A 12,689-nucleotide genomic window follows, 5' to 3' on the forward strand; every position below is an offset into this window, starting at 1 on the left:
CCACTTCTTTCTTCGCTCCGCTCCGCTCGGCCAGTTCTTGGCACTCAACAGTGGCGCCGGCTCTTCTTCTCCCAATTGGTTGCACCTGCTCAGCCACAAAGTGCTGAAAAGGCTTCATATCCTTTCTTGTGCTGTGGCAAGCAAGGCTTCTTGACTTTTCCACCTTGGAAAGCTGAGTTGAGTGAAGGGGAAAAGAAAAGGCTTTGCAGCATTGCATACTTTGAGTGCGGATTGCATTGAGGAGCTTCGCATTTTGAGAGTGAAAAATGCCTACGCCGCTATGAAGGCACTTGCCCTGCAAGGAATCAGGCAGCACGGCCAGCTCGCAAGCGCAGAAAGTCACAATGCATAGTTTGTACAAAAACAGCACAAGCCAGGTAGGAGTCGAACCTACAATCTTCTGATCCGTAGTCAGACACGTTATCCATTGCGCCACTGGCCCCAAAGGTACATTTGCACTTGCAGCTCACAGTCTGCACAGCTGCGGTGTTTGCAGCTCCACGGGTGGGAATGGTCAGAGTCGCTTGGTGATCAATCAGCAAAGAGAATCACCTTCACTGCTTCCCTTCCATGCTTGAGCTTGAACAGTGGTGAAGTACACGAGCATGCAAAGCAAGGTTATCCTTAGGTTTCTGCCGCAATTCCAGCTCAAAGGTGCAGCTGCCATTTTGGAGTAAGCAGCAATTAGCCGAAGCCAGTGCTCTTAACTTGACAGGTTGCTTTGAAGGAACATGTTGTCGCCAATGCGCAGAATGTCTCCTTTGCTCTCTGAAAACACCCTGCACACAGCTGTTTCACATGTGCAGCTGCTTCTGTGCGCCAGCAGACCGTTGCTTTTTCTTTCCAAAAAGAGACTTTTTTGATAAAATTTGCAAGCATACATTACATAACAGTTGAAATTTGACATGACATCAAGTGCAATACAGATCAGTTTCTCTCATTACACTACAAGAGGTGCCTCACTGTACTTGCCAGCATTTCACGTGCGACATTCTGTGGTGCGTACTAGCAGCTCCGTGGAGCAGTAACTCTTCCAAACACTCAGTACTTCCTTGGAAGAAAAAGAAGCCTCCTGTCAGTCACACAGGCTTCTCGGCTGCTCCTTCACACTGGTGGCGGTTGCTAGTTTCCGCTCACTTCGCTTGCCTTCCGTCAGCTCCAGCTCTTTTCGGCTTCTTTCATCATTTTTCTGGCTTGCGGTCCTGCAGCTGCTCGCCTGCTGGTGCTCAGACATGCTGACTGGAGCAAAGCATTGAATATGTTCTCGCAGGCGGCCAACCGGAAGCAGGATTTCCTTGCAGGCCGCAGGTCAACTAGGAGGGACACCTGCCAAGCTTCAGTGCGTCCCTCGGGACATAGTCCTGGACCTTGGAATGTGCCAATCGGCAACGCTCGGTCGTCGACAGCTCCTCGCACCGGAAGACCAGCAAAATTCGGACAGACCAAAGTGCGGCTTTCACCGCGTTGAAGTTCCTCTCGCAGCAGTTGATGCTTATCGTGGTGTGCGTCACTTGGCATTGCCAAGTCAGGACTTTCAGATAATGAGAGTGCCTACTGCGCTGAGAAGGGACTTGAGAAAGCGACGCCAAAGGTGGCGCGCCCAAGTAAGTCAGCTTGCCTGGTGTCCCGAGTCATAATGCAAAGTTTGCATAAATCTGCCAGCCAGGAAGGAGTGCACGCTATCAGCTTGCGATCCACAGACGGAAGCCTTATCCATTACACTACTCGCACAAGCTGCGGGGAGCAGCTGGCGGCTCACGGTGCCACAGTGCTGCGCCATCAATAGGCGCACAAGGCCCTGAGTGGCCAAAAGTGCATGGCACTAAATCAGCTGCATGTGCCACAACTCCTGCCCCTTCGATAGCTCAGCTGGTAGAGCGGAGGACTGTAGAGGAAAATCAAAACACTGACATCCTTAGGTCGCTGGTTCAATTCCGGCTCGAAGGAACAACGGCCTTTTTCCACTACGTCTGCACAATGCCACAATTTGCTCGAGGCAGCACTCTAAATTTCACAAGTACACAACGCGCTCGGATCTTGCGAACAAGGCGCACCAACCCCCTTTTCCTCTCTCATAACAGCCCGCACACAGTTCTTTCACTTCTGCACTTGCACCAGCTGCTCAGCACACAGCCCTGTACCTCAAAAATACACTTCCGACACAACATTACACAACTCTTCAAATTTCACCTCCGATAAAGCGCAATGCACATCCCTTACTTTCAATACACTACATCAGCTGCCTCACTACACTTGCCGAACTAGCTTATATTTACAATGTACATTTACATTTCATCACCAACATTCTCCGCTGCCACAGCCCCAGGGCTTTTACACAGTTTCCAGCCGCTCGCTATACTATGGCGCCAGACTCTTACAGAGTGGCCTTTCCTCACGCACCCTTTTGCGTCAGCTGCCCCAAGCAGGGAGTTCTTTGAAGTAGTATGCTCAGCACTCACTAGAAAACAAAAGAAATCTTGTGTCAGTCAGACAGGGTTCTAGGCTGCACCCTGACGCTCGGGGTGGCTGCTCGTTTCCGCTCAGCTGGCTTGCCTTGCGCAAGCTCCGGCTCTTTTTGGCTTCGTCCATGGTTATTGTGGCTTGCGGTCCTGCAGCTGCTCGCCTGCTGGTGCTCGCACATGCTGATTGGAGCAAAGCATTGAATGCCTTGAGGCAGCCGGCCAAGCCGAAGCAGGATTTCCCTGCTGCTCACGGACCAAGTTGAGGGTGGTGCTGAGGAGCTCCTGCCAAACAAGCTAGGCTAACAACCCCAACAACACTGGGGAATTAGCTCACGTGGTAGAGCGCTCGCTTTGCATGCGAGAGGTAGCGGGATCGATGCCTGCATTTTCCACTTCTTTCTTCGCTCCGCTCCGCTCGGCCAGTTCTTGGCACTCAACAGTGGCGCCGGCTCTTCTTCTCCCAATTGGTTGCACCTGCTCAGCCACAAAGTGCTGAAAAGGCTTCATATCCTTTCTTGTGCTGTGGCAAGCAAGGCTTCTTGACTTTTCCACCTTGGAAAGCTGAGTTGAGTGAAGGGGAAAAGAAAAGGCTTTGCAGCATTGCATACTTTGAGTGCGGATTGCATTGAGGAGCTTCGCATTTTGAGAGTGAAAAATGCCTACGCCGCTATGAAGGCACTTGCCCTGCAAGGAATCAGGCAGCACGGCCAGCTCGCAAGCGCAGAAAGTCACAATGCATAGTTTGTACAAAAACAGCACGAGCCAGGTAGGAGTCGAACCTACAATCTTCTGATCCGTAGTCAGACACGTTATCCATTGCGCCACTGGCCCCAAAGGTACATTTGCACTTGCAGCTCACAGTCTGCACAGCTGCGGTGTTTGCAGCTCCACGGGTGGGAATGGTCAGAGTCGCTTGGTGATCAATCAGCAAAGAGAATCACCTTCACTGCTTCCCTTCCATGCTTGAGCTTGAACAGTGGTGAAGTACACGAGCATGCAAAGCAAGGTTATCCTTAGGTTTCTGCCGCAATTCCAGCTCAAAGGTGCAGCTGCCATTTTGGAGTAAGCAGCAATTAGCCGAAGCCAGTGCTCTTAACTTGACAGGTTGCTTTGAAGGAACATGTTGTCGCCAATGCGCAGAATGTCTCCTTTGCTCTCTGAAAACACCCTGCACACAGCTGTTTCACATGTGCAGCTGCTTCTGTGCGCCAGCAGACCGTTGCTTTTTCTTTCCAAAAAGAGACTTTTTTGATAAAATTTGCAAGCATACATTACATAACAGTTGAAATTTGACATGACATCAAGTGCAATACAGATCAGTTTCTCTCATTACACTACAAGAGGTGCCTCACTGTACTTGCCAGCATTTCACGTGCGACATTCTGTGGTGCGTACTAGCAGCTCCGTGGAGCAGTAACTCTTCCAAACACTCAGTACTTCCTTGGAAGAAAAAGAAGCCTCCTGTCAGTCACACAGGCTTCTCGGCTGCTCCTTCACACTGGTGGCGGTTGCTAGTTTCCGCTCACTTCGCTTGCCTTCCGTCAGCTCCAGCTCTTTTCGGCTTCTTTCATCATTTTCCTGGCTTGCGGTCCTGCAGCTGCTCGCCTGCTGGTGCTCAGACATGCTGACTGGAGCAAAGCATTGAATATGTTCTCGCAGGCGGCCAACCGGAAGCAGGATTTCCTTGCAGGCCGCAGGTCAACTAGGAGGGACACCTGCCAAGCTTCAGTGCGTCCCTCGGGACATAGTCCTGGACCTTGGAATGTGCCAATCGGCAACGCTCGGTCATCGACAGCTCCTCGCACCGGAAGACCAGCAAAATTCGGACAGACCAAAGTGCGGCTTTCACCGCGTTGAAGTTCCTCTCGCAGCAGTTGATGCTTATCGTGGTGTGCGTCACTTGGCATTGCCAAGTCAGGACTTTCAGATAATGAGAGTGCCTACTGCGCTGAGAAGGGACTTGAGAAAGCGACGCCAAAGGTGGCGCGCCCAAGTAAGTCAGCTTGCCTGGTGTCCCGAGTCATAATGCAAAGTTTGCATAAATCTGCCAGCCAGGAAGGAGTGCACACTATCAGCTTGCGATCCACAGACGGAAGCCTTATCCATTACACTACTCGCACAAGCTGCGGGGAGCAGCTGGCGGCTCACGGTGCCACAGTGCTGCGCCATCAATAGGTGCACAAGGCCCTGAGTGGCCAAAAGTGCATGGCACTAAATCAGCTGCATGTGCCACAACTCCTGCCCCTTCGATAGCTCAGCTGGTAGAGCGGAGGACTGTAGAGGAAAATCAAAACACTGACATCCTTAGGTCGCTGGTTCAATTCCGGCTCGAAGGAACAACGGCCTTTTTCCACTACGTCTGCACAATGCCACAATTTGCTCGAGGCAGCACTCTAAATTTCACAAGTACACAACGCGCTCGGATCTTGCGAACAAGGCGCACCAACCCCCTTTTCCTCTCTCATAACAGCCCGCACACAGTTCTTTCACTTCTGCACTTGCACCAGCTGCTCAGCACACAGCCCTGTACCTCAAAAATACACTTCCGACACAACATTACACAACTCTTCAAATTTCACCTCCGATAAAGCGCAATGCACATCCCTTACTTTCAATACACTACATCAGCTGCCTCACTACACTTGCCGAACTAGCTTATATTTACAATGTACATTTACATTTCATCACCAACATTCTCCGCTGCCACAGCCCCAGGGCTTTTACACAGTTTCCAGCCGCTCGCTATACTATGGCGCCAGACTCTTACAGAGTGGCCTTTCCTCACGCACCCTTTTGCGTCAGCTGCCCCAAGCAGGGAGTTCTTTGAAGTAGTATGCTCAGCACTCACTAGAAAACAAAAGAAATCTTGTGTCAGTCAGACAGGGTTCTAGGCTGCACCCTGACGCTCGGGGTGGCTGCTCGTTTCCGCTCAGCTGGCTTGCCTTGCGCAAGCTCCGGCTCTTTTTGGCTTCGTCCATGGTTATTGTGGCTTGCGGTCCTGCAGCTGCTCGCCTGCTGGTGCTCGCACATGCTGATTGGAGCAAAGCATTGAATGCCTTGAGGCAGCCGGCCAAGCCGAAGCAGGATTTCCCTGCTGCTCACGGACCAAGTTGAGGGTGGTGCTGAGGAGCTCCTGCCAAACAAGCTAGGCTAACAACCCCAACAACACTGGGGAATTAGCTCACGTGGTAGAGCGCTCGCTTTGCATGCGAGAGGTAGCGGGATCGATGCCTGCATTTTCCACTTCTTTCTTCGCTCCGCTCCGCTCGGCCAGTTCTTGGCACTCAACAGTGGCGCCGGCTCTTCTTCTCCCAATTGGTTGCACCTGCTCAGCCACAAAGTGCTGAAAAGGCTTCATATCCTTTCTTGTGCTGTGGCAAGCAAGGCTTCTTGACTTTTCCACCTTGGAAAGCTGAGTTGAGTGAAGGGGAAAAGAAAAGGCTTTGCAGCATTGCATACTTTGAGTGCGGATTGCATTGAGGAGCTTCGCATTTTGAGAGTGAAAAATGCCTACGCCGCTATGAAGGCACTTGCCCTGCAAGGAATCAGGCAGCACGGCCAGCTCGCAAGCGCAGAAAGTCACAATGCATAGTTTGTACAAAAACAGCACAAGCCAGGTAGGAGTCGAACCTACAATCTTCTGATCCGTAGTCAGACACGTTATCCATTGCGCCACTGGCCCCAAAGGTACATTTGCACTTGCAGCTCACAGTCTGCACAGCTGCGGTGTTTGCAGCTCCACGGGTGGGAATGGTCAGAGTCGCTTGGTGATCAATCAGCAAAGAGAATCACCTTCACTGCTTCCCTTCCATGCTTGAGCTTGAACAGTGGTGAAGTACACGAGCATGCAAAGCAAGGTTATCCTTAGGTTTCTGCCGCAATTCCAGCTCAAAGGTGCAGCTGCCATTTTGGAGTAAGCAGCAATTAGCCGAAGCCAGTGCTCTTAACTTGACAGGTTGCTTTGAAGGAACATGTTGTCGCCAATGCGCAGAATGTCTCCTTTGCTCTCTGAAAACACCCTGCACACAGCTGTTTCACATGTGCAGCTGCTTCTGTGCGCCAGCAGACCGTTGCTTTTTCTTTCCAAAAAGAGACTTTTTTGATAAAATTTGCAAGCATACATTACATAACAGTTGAAATTTGACATGACATCAAGTGCAATACAGATCAGTTTCTCTCATTACACTACAAGAGGTGCCTCACTGTACTTGCCAGCATTTCACGTGCGACATTCTGTGGTGCGTACTAGCAGCTCCGTGGAGCAGTAACTCTTCCAAACACTCAGTACTTCCTTGGAAGAAAAAGAAGCCTCCTGTCAGTCACACAGGCTTCTCGGCTGCTCCTTCACACTGGTGGCGGTTGCTAGTTTCCGCTCACTTCGCTTGCCTTCCGTCAGCTCCAGCTCTTTTCGGCTTCTTTCATCATATTTCTGGCTTGCGGTCCTGCAGCTGCTCGCCTGCTGGTGCTCAGACATGCTGACTGGAGCAAAGCATTGAATATGTTCTCGCAGGCGGCCAACCGGAAGCAGGATTTCCTTGCAGGCCGCAGGTCAACTAGGAGGGACACCTGCCAAGCTTCAGTGCGTCCCTCGGGACATAGTCCTGGACCTTGGAATGTGCCAATCGGCAACGCTCGGTCGTCGACAGCTCCTCGCACCGGAAGACCAGCAAAATTCGGACAGACCAAAGTGCGGCTTTCACCGCGTTGAAGTTCCTCTCGCAGCAGTTGATGCTTATCGTGGTGTGCGTCACTTGGCATTGCCAAGTCAGGACTTTCAGATAATGAGAGTGCCTACTGCGCTGAGAAGGGACTTGAGAAAGCGACGCCAAAGGTGGCGCGCCCAAGTAAGTCAGCTTGCCTGGTGTCCCGAGTCATAATGCAAAGTTTGCATAAATCTGCCAGCCAGGAAGGAGTGCACGCTATCAGCTTGCGATCCACAGACGGAAGCCTTATCCATTACACTACTCGCACAAGCTGCGGGGAGCAGCTGGCGGCTCACGGTGCCACAGTGCTGCGCCATCAATAGGCGCACAAGGCCCTGAGTGGCCAAAAGTGCATGGCACTAAATCAGCTGCATGTGCCACAACTCCTGCCCCTTCGATAGCTCAGCTGGTAGAGCGGAGGACTGTAGAGGAAAATCAAAACACTGACATCCTTAGGTCGCTGGTTCAATTCCGGCTCGAAGGAACAACGGCCTTTTTCCACTACGTCTGCACAATGCCACAATTTGCTCGAGGCAGCACTCTAAATTTCACAAGTACACAACGCGCTCGGATCTTGCGAACAAGGCGCACCAACCCCCTTTTCCTCTCTCATAACAGCCCGCACACAGTTCTTTCACTTCTGCACTTGCACCAGCTGCTCAGCACACAGCCCTGTACCTCAAAAATACACTTCCGACACAACATTACACAACTCTTCAAATTTCACCTCCGATAAAGCGCAATGCACATCCCTTACTTTCAATACACTACATCAGCTGCCTCACTACACTTGCCGAACTAGCTTATATTTACAATGTACATTTACATTTCATCACCAACATTCTCCGCTGCCACAGCCCCAGGGCTTTTACACAGTTTCCAGCCGCTCGCTATACTATGGCGCCAGACTCTTACAGAGTGGCCTTTCCTCACGCACCCTTTTGCGTCAGCTGCCCCAAGCAGGGAGTTCTTTGAAGTAGTATGCTCAGCACTCACTAGAAAACAAAAGAAATCTTGTGTCAGTCAGACAGGGTTCTAGGCTGCACCCTGACGCTCGGGGTGGCTGCTCGTTTCCGCTCAGCTGGCTTGCCTTGCGCAAGCTCCGGCTCTTTTTGGCTTCGTCCATGGTTATTGTGGCTTGCGGTCCTGCAGCTGCTCGCCTGCTGGTGCTCGCACATGCTGATTGGAGCAAAGCATTGAATGCCTTGAGGCAGCCGGCCAAGCCGAAGCAGGATTTCCCTGCTGCTCACGGACCAAGTTGAGGGTGGTGCTGAGGAGCTCCTGCCAAACAAGCTAGGCTAACAACCCCAACAACACTGGGGAATTAGCTCACGTGGTAGAGCGCTCGCTTTGCATGCGAGAGGTAGCGGGATCGATGCCTGCATTTTCCACTTCTTTCTTCGCTCCGCTCCGCTCGGCCAGTTCTTGGCACTCAACAGTGGCGCCGGCTCTTCTTCTCCCAATTGGTTGCACCTGCTCAGCCACAAAGTGCTGAAAAGGCTTCATATCCTTTCTTGTGCTGTGGCAAGCAAGGCTTCTTGACTTTTCCACCTTGGAAAGCTGAGTTGAGTGAAGGGGAAAAGAAAAGGCTTTGCAGCATTGCATACTTTGAGTGCGGATTGCATTGAGGAGCTTCGCATTTTGAGAGTGAAAAATGCCTACGCCGCTATGAAGGCACTTGCCCTGCAAGGAATCAGGCAGCACGGCCAGCTCGCAAGCGCAGAAAGTCACAATGCATAGTTTGTACAAAAACAGCACGAGCCAGGTAGGAGTCGAACCTACAATCTTCTGATCCGTAGTCAGACACGTTATCCATTGCGCCACTGGCCCCAAAGGTACATTTGCACTTGCAGCTCACAGTCTGCACAGCTGCGGTGTTTGCAGCTCCACGGGTGGGAATGGTCAGAGTCGCTTGGTGATCAATCAGCAAAGAGAATCACCTTCACTGCTTCCCTTCCATGCTTGAGCTTGAACAGTGGTGAAGTACACGAGCATGCAAAGCAAGGTTATCCTTAGGTTTCTGCCGCAATTCCAGCTCAAAGGTGCAGCTGCCATTTTGGAGTAAGCAGCAATTAGCCGAAGCCAGTGCTCTTAACTTGACAGGTTGCTTTGAAGGAACATGTTGTCGCCAATGCGCAGAATGTCTCCTTTGCTCTCTGAAAACACCCTGCACACAGCTGTTTCACATGTGCAGCTGCTTCTGTGCGCCAGCAGACCGTTGCTTTTTCTTTCCAAAAAGAGACTTTTTTGATAAAATTTGCAAGCATACATTACATAACAGTTGAAATTTGACATGACATCAAGTGCAATACAGATCAGTTTCTCTCATTACACTACAAGAGGTGCCTCACTGTACTTGCCAGCATTTCACGTGCGACATTCTGTGGTGCGTACTAGCAGCTCCGTGGAGCAGTAACTCTTCCAAACACTCAGTACTTCCTTGGAAGAAAAAGAAGCCTCCTGTCAGTCACACAGGCTTCTCGGCTGCTCCTTCACACTGGTGGCGGTTGCTAGTTTCCGCTCACTTCGCTTGCCTTCCGTCAGCTCCAGCTCTTTTCGGCTTCTTTCATCATTTTTCTGGCTTGCGGTCCTGCAGCTGCTCGCCTGCTGGTGCTCAGACATGCTGACTGGAGCAAAGCATTGAATATGTTCTCGCAGGCGGCCAACCGGAAGCAGGATTTCCTTGCAGGCCGCAGGTCAACTAGGAGGGACACCTGCCAAGCTTCAGTGCGTCCCTCGGGACATAGTCCTGGACCTTGGAATGTGCCAATCGGCAACGCTCGGTCGTCGACAGCTCCTCGCACCGGAAGACCAGCAAAATTCGGACAGACCAAAGTGCGGCTTTCACCGCGTTGAAGTTCCTCTCGCAGCAGTTGATGCTTATCGTGGTGTGCGTCACTTGGCATTGCCAAGTCAGGACTTTCAGATAATGAGAGTGCCTACTGCGCTGAGAAGGGACTTGAGAAAGCGACGCCAAAGGTGGCGCGCCCAAGTAAGTCAGCTTGCCTGGTGTCCCGAGTCATAATGCAAAGTTTGCATAAATCTGCCAGCCAGGAAGGAGTGCACGCTATCAGCTTGCGATCCACAGACGGAAGCCTTATCCATTACACTACTCGCACAAGCTGCGGGGAGCAGCTGGCGGCTCACGGTGCCACAGTGCTGCGCCATCAATAGGCGCACAAGGCCCTGAGTGGCCAAAAGTGCATGGCACTAAATCAGCTGCATGTGCCACAACTCCTGCCCCTTCGATAGCTCAGCTGGTAGAGCGGAGGACTGTAGAGGAAAATCAAAACACTGACATCCTTAGGTCGCTGGTTCAATTCCGGCTCGAAGGAACAACGGCCTTTTTCCACTACGTCTGCACAATGCCACAATTTGCTCGAGGCAGCACTCTAAATTTCACAAGTACACAACGCGCTCGGATCTTGCGAACAAGGCGCACCAACCCCCTTTTCCTCTCTCATAACAGCCCGCACACAGTTCTTTCACTTCTGCACTTGCACCAGCTGCTCAGCACACAGCCCTGTACCTCAAAAATACACTTCCGACACAACATTACACAACTCTTCAAATTTCACCTCCGATAAAGTGCAATGCACATCCCTTACTTTCAATACACTACATCAGCTGCCTCACTACACTTGCCGAACTAGCTTATATTTACAATGTACATTTACATTTCATCACCAACATTCTCCGCTGCCACAGCCCCAGGGCTTTTACACAGTTTCCAGCCGCTCGCTATACTATGGCGCCAGACTCTTACAGAGTGGCCTTTCCTCACGCACCCTTTTGCGTCAGCTGCCCCAAGCAGGGAGTTCTTTGAAGTAGTATGCTCAGCACTCACTAGAAAACAAAAGAAATCTTGTGTCAGTCAGACAGGGTTCTAGGCTGCACCCTGACGCTCGGGGTGGCTGCTCGTTTCCGCTCAGCTGGCTTGCCTTGCGCAAGCTCCGGCTCTTTTTGGCTTCGTCCATGGTTATTGTGGCTTGCGGTCCTGCAGCTGCTCGCCTGCTGGTGCTCGCACATGCTGATTGGAGCAAAGCATTGAATGCCTTGAGGCAGCCGGCCAAGCCGAAGCAGGATTTCCCTGCTGCTCACGGACCAAGTTGAGGGTGGTGCTGAGGAGCTCCTGCCAAACAAGCTAGGCTAACAACCCCAACAACACTGGGGAATTAGCTCACGTGGTAGAGCGCTCGCTTTGCATGCGCGAGGTAGCGGGATCGATGCCTGCATTTTCCACTTCTTTCTTCGCTCCGCTCCGCTCGGCCAGTTCTTGGCACTCAACAGTGGCGCCGGCTCTTCTTCTCCCAATTGGTTGCACCTGCTCAGCCACAAAGTGCTGAAAAGGCTTCATATCCTTTCTTGTGCTGTGGCAAGCAAGGCTTCTTGACTTTTCCACCTTGGAAAGCTGAGTTGAGTGAAGGGGAAAAGAAAAGGCTTTGCAGCATTGCATACTTTGAGTGCGGATTGCATTGAGGAGCTTCGCATTTTGAGAGTGAAAAATGCCTACGCCGCTATGAAGGCACTTGCCCTGCAAGGAATCAGGCAGCACGGCCAGCTCGCAAGCGCAGAAAGTCACAATGCATAGTTTGTACAAAAAACAGCACGAGCCAGGTAGGAGTCGAACCTACAATCTTCTGATCCGTAGTCAGACACGTTATCCATTGCGCCACTGGCCCCAAAGGTACATTTGCACTTGCAGCTCACAGTCTGCACAGCTGCGGTGTTTGCAGCTCCACGGGTGGGAATGGTCAGAGTCGCTTGGTGATCAATCAGCAAAGAGAATCACCTTCACTGCTTCCCTTCCATGCTTGAGCTTGAACAGTGGTGAAGTACACGAGCATGCAAAGCAAGGTTATCCTTAGGTTTCTGCCGCAATTCCAGCTCAAAGGTGCAGCTGCCATTTTGGAGTAAGCAGCAATTAGCCGAAGCCAGTGCTCTTAACTTGACAGGTTGCTTTGAAGGAACATGTTGTCGCCAATGCGCAGAATGTCTCCTTTGCTCTCTGAAAACACCCTGCACACAGCTGTTTCACATGTGCAGCTGCTTCTGTGCGCCAGCAGACCGTTGCTTTTTCTTTCCAAAAAGAGACTTTTTTGATAACATTTGCAAGCATACATTACATAACAGTTGAAATTTGACATGACATCAAGTGCAATACAGATCAGTTTCTCTCATTACACTACAAGAGGTGCCTCACTGTACTTGCCAGCATTTCACGTGCGACATTCTGTGGTGCGTACAAGCAGGTCCGTGGAGCAGTAACTCTTCCAAACACTCAGTACTTCCTTGGAAGAAAAAGAAGCCTCCTGTCAGTCACACGGGCTTCTCGGCTGCTCCTTCACACTGGTGGCGGTTGCTAGTTTCCGCTCACTTCGCTTGCCTTCCGTCAGCTCCAGCTCTTTTCGGCTTCTTTCATAATTTTTCTGGCTTGCGGTCCTGCAGCTGCTCGCCTGCTGGTGCTCAGACATGCTGACTGGAGCAAAGCATTGAATATGTTCTCGCAGGCGGCCAACCGGAA

General features: G+C 51.4%; 9 non-coding genes across 9 annotated transcripts; 4 read left to right on the forward strand and 5 right to left on the reverse strand.

Moving 5' to 3' along the window:
• Positions 1–369: 369 nt before the first annotated feature.
• On the reverse strand, positions 370–442 carry trnar-acg (transfer RNA arginine (anticodon ACG)). The gene has a single exon. It is a non-coding gene; the product is annotated as a tRNA-Arg (tRNA).
• Positions 443–1,854: 1,412 nt separating this feature from the next.
• Positions 1,855–1,947, forward strand: trnay-gua (transfer RNA tyrosine (anticodon GUA)). The gene is made up of 2 exons: positions 1,855–1,891; positions 1,912–1,947. It is a non-coding gene; the product is annotated as a tRNA-Tyr (tRNA).
• A 1,273-nt stretch (positions 1,948–3,220) lies between these two features.
• Positions 3,221–3,293, reverse strand: trnar-acg (transfer RNA arginine (anticodon ACG)). Its single transcript has one exon. It is a non-coding gene; the product is annotated as a tRNA-Arg (tRNA).
• Positions 3,294–4,705: 1,412 nt separating this feature from the next.
• Positions 4,706–4,798, forward strand: trnay-gua (transfer RNA tyrosine (anticodon GUA)). Its single transcript has 2 exons — positions 4,706–4,742; positions 4,763–4,798. It is a non-coding gene; the product is annotated as a tRNA-Tyr (tRNA).
• Positions 4,799–6,071: 1,273 nt separating this feature from the next.
• trnar-acg (transfer RNA arginine (anticodon ACG)) lies at positions 6,072–6,144 on the reverse strand. Its single transcript has one exon. It is a non-coding gene; the product is annotated as a tRNA-Arg (tRNA).
• Positions 6,145–7,556: 1,412 nt separating this feature from the next.
• Positions 7,557–7,649, forward strand: trnay-gua (transfer RNA tyrosine (anticodon GUA)). Its single transcript has 2 exons — positions 7,557–7,593; positions 7,614–7,649. It is a non-coding gene; the product is annotated as a tRNA-Tyr (tRNA).
• A 1,273-nt stretch (positions 7,650–8,922) lies between these two features.
• trnar-acg (transfer RNA arginine (anticodon ACG)) lies at positions 8,923–8,995 on the reverse strand. Its single transcript has one exon. It is a non-coding gene; the product is annotated as a tRNA-Arg (tRNA).
• Positions 8,996–10,407: 1,412 nt separating this feature from the next.
• On the forward strand, positions 10,408–10,500 carry trnay-gua (transfer RNA tyrosine (anticodon GUA)). The gene is made up of 2 exons: positions 10,408–10,444; positions 10,465–10,500. It is a non-coding gene; the product is annotated as a tRNA-Tyr (tRNA).
• A 1,274-nt stretch (positions 10,501–11,774) lies between these two features.
• On the reverse strand, positions 11,775–11,847 carry trnar-acg (transfer RNA arginine (anticodon ACG)). The gene has a single exon. It is a non-coding gene; the product is annotated as a tRNA-Arg (tRNA).
• Between the last annotated feature and the right edge of the window lie 842 nt (positions 11,848–12,689).

Source organism: Heterodontus francisci, chromosome 5 (assembly GCF_036365525.1).
Source record: "Heterodontus francisci isolate sHetFra1 chromosome 5, sHetFra1.hap1, whole genome shotgun sequence".
NCBI classification, from domain to species: Eukaryota; Metazoa; Chordata; class Chondrichthyes; order Heterodontiformes; family Heterodontidae; genus Heterodontus; species Heterodontus francisci.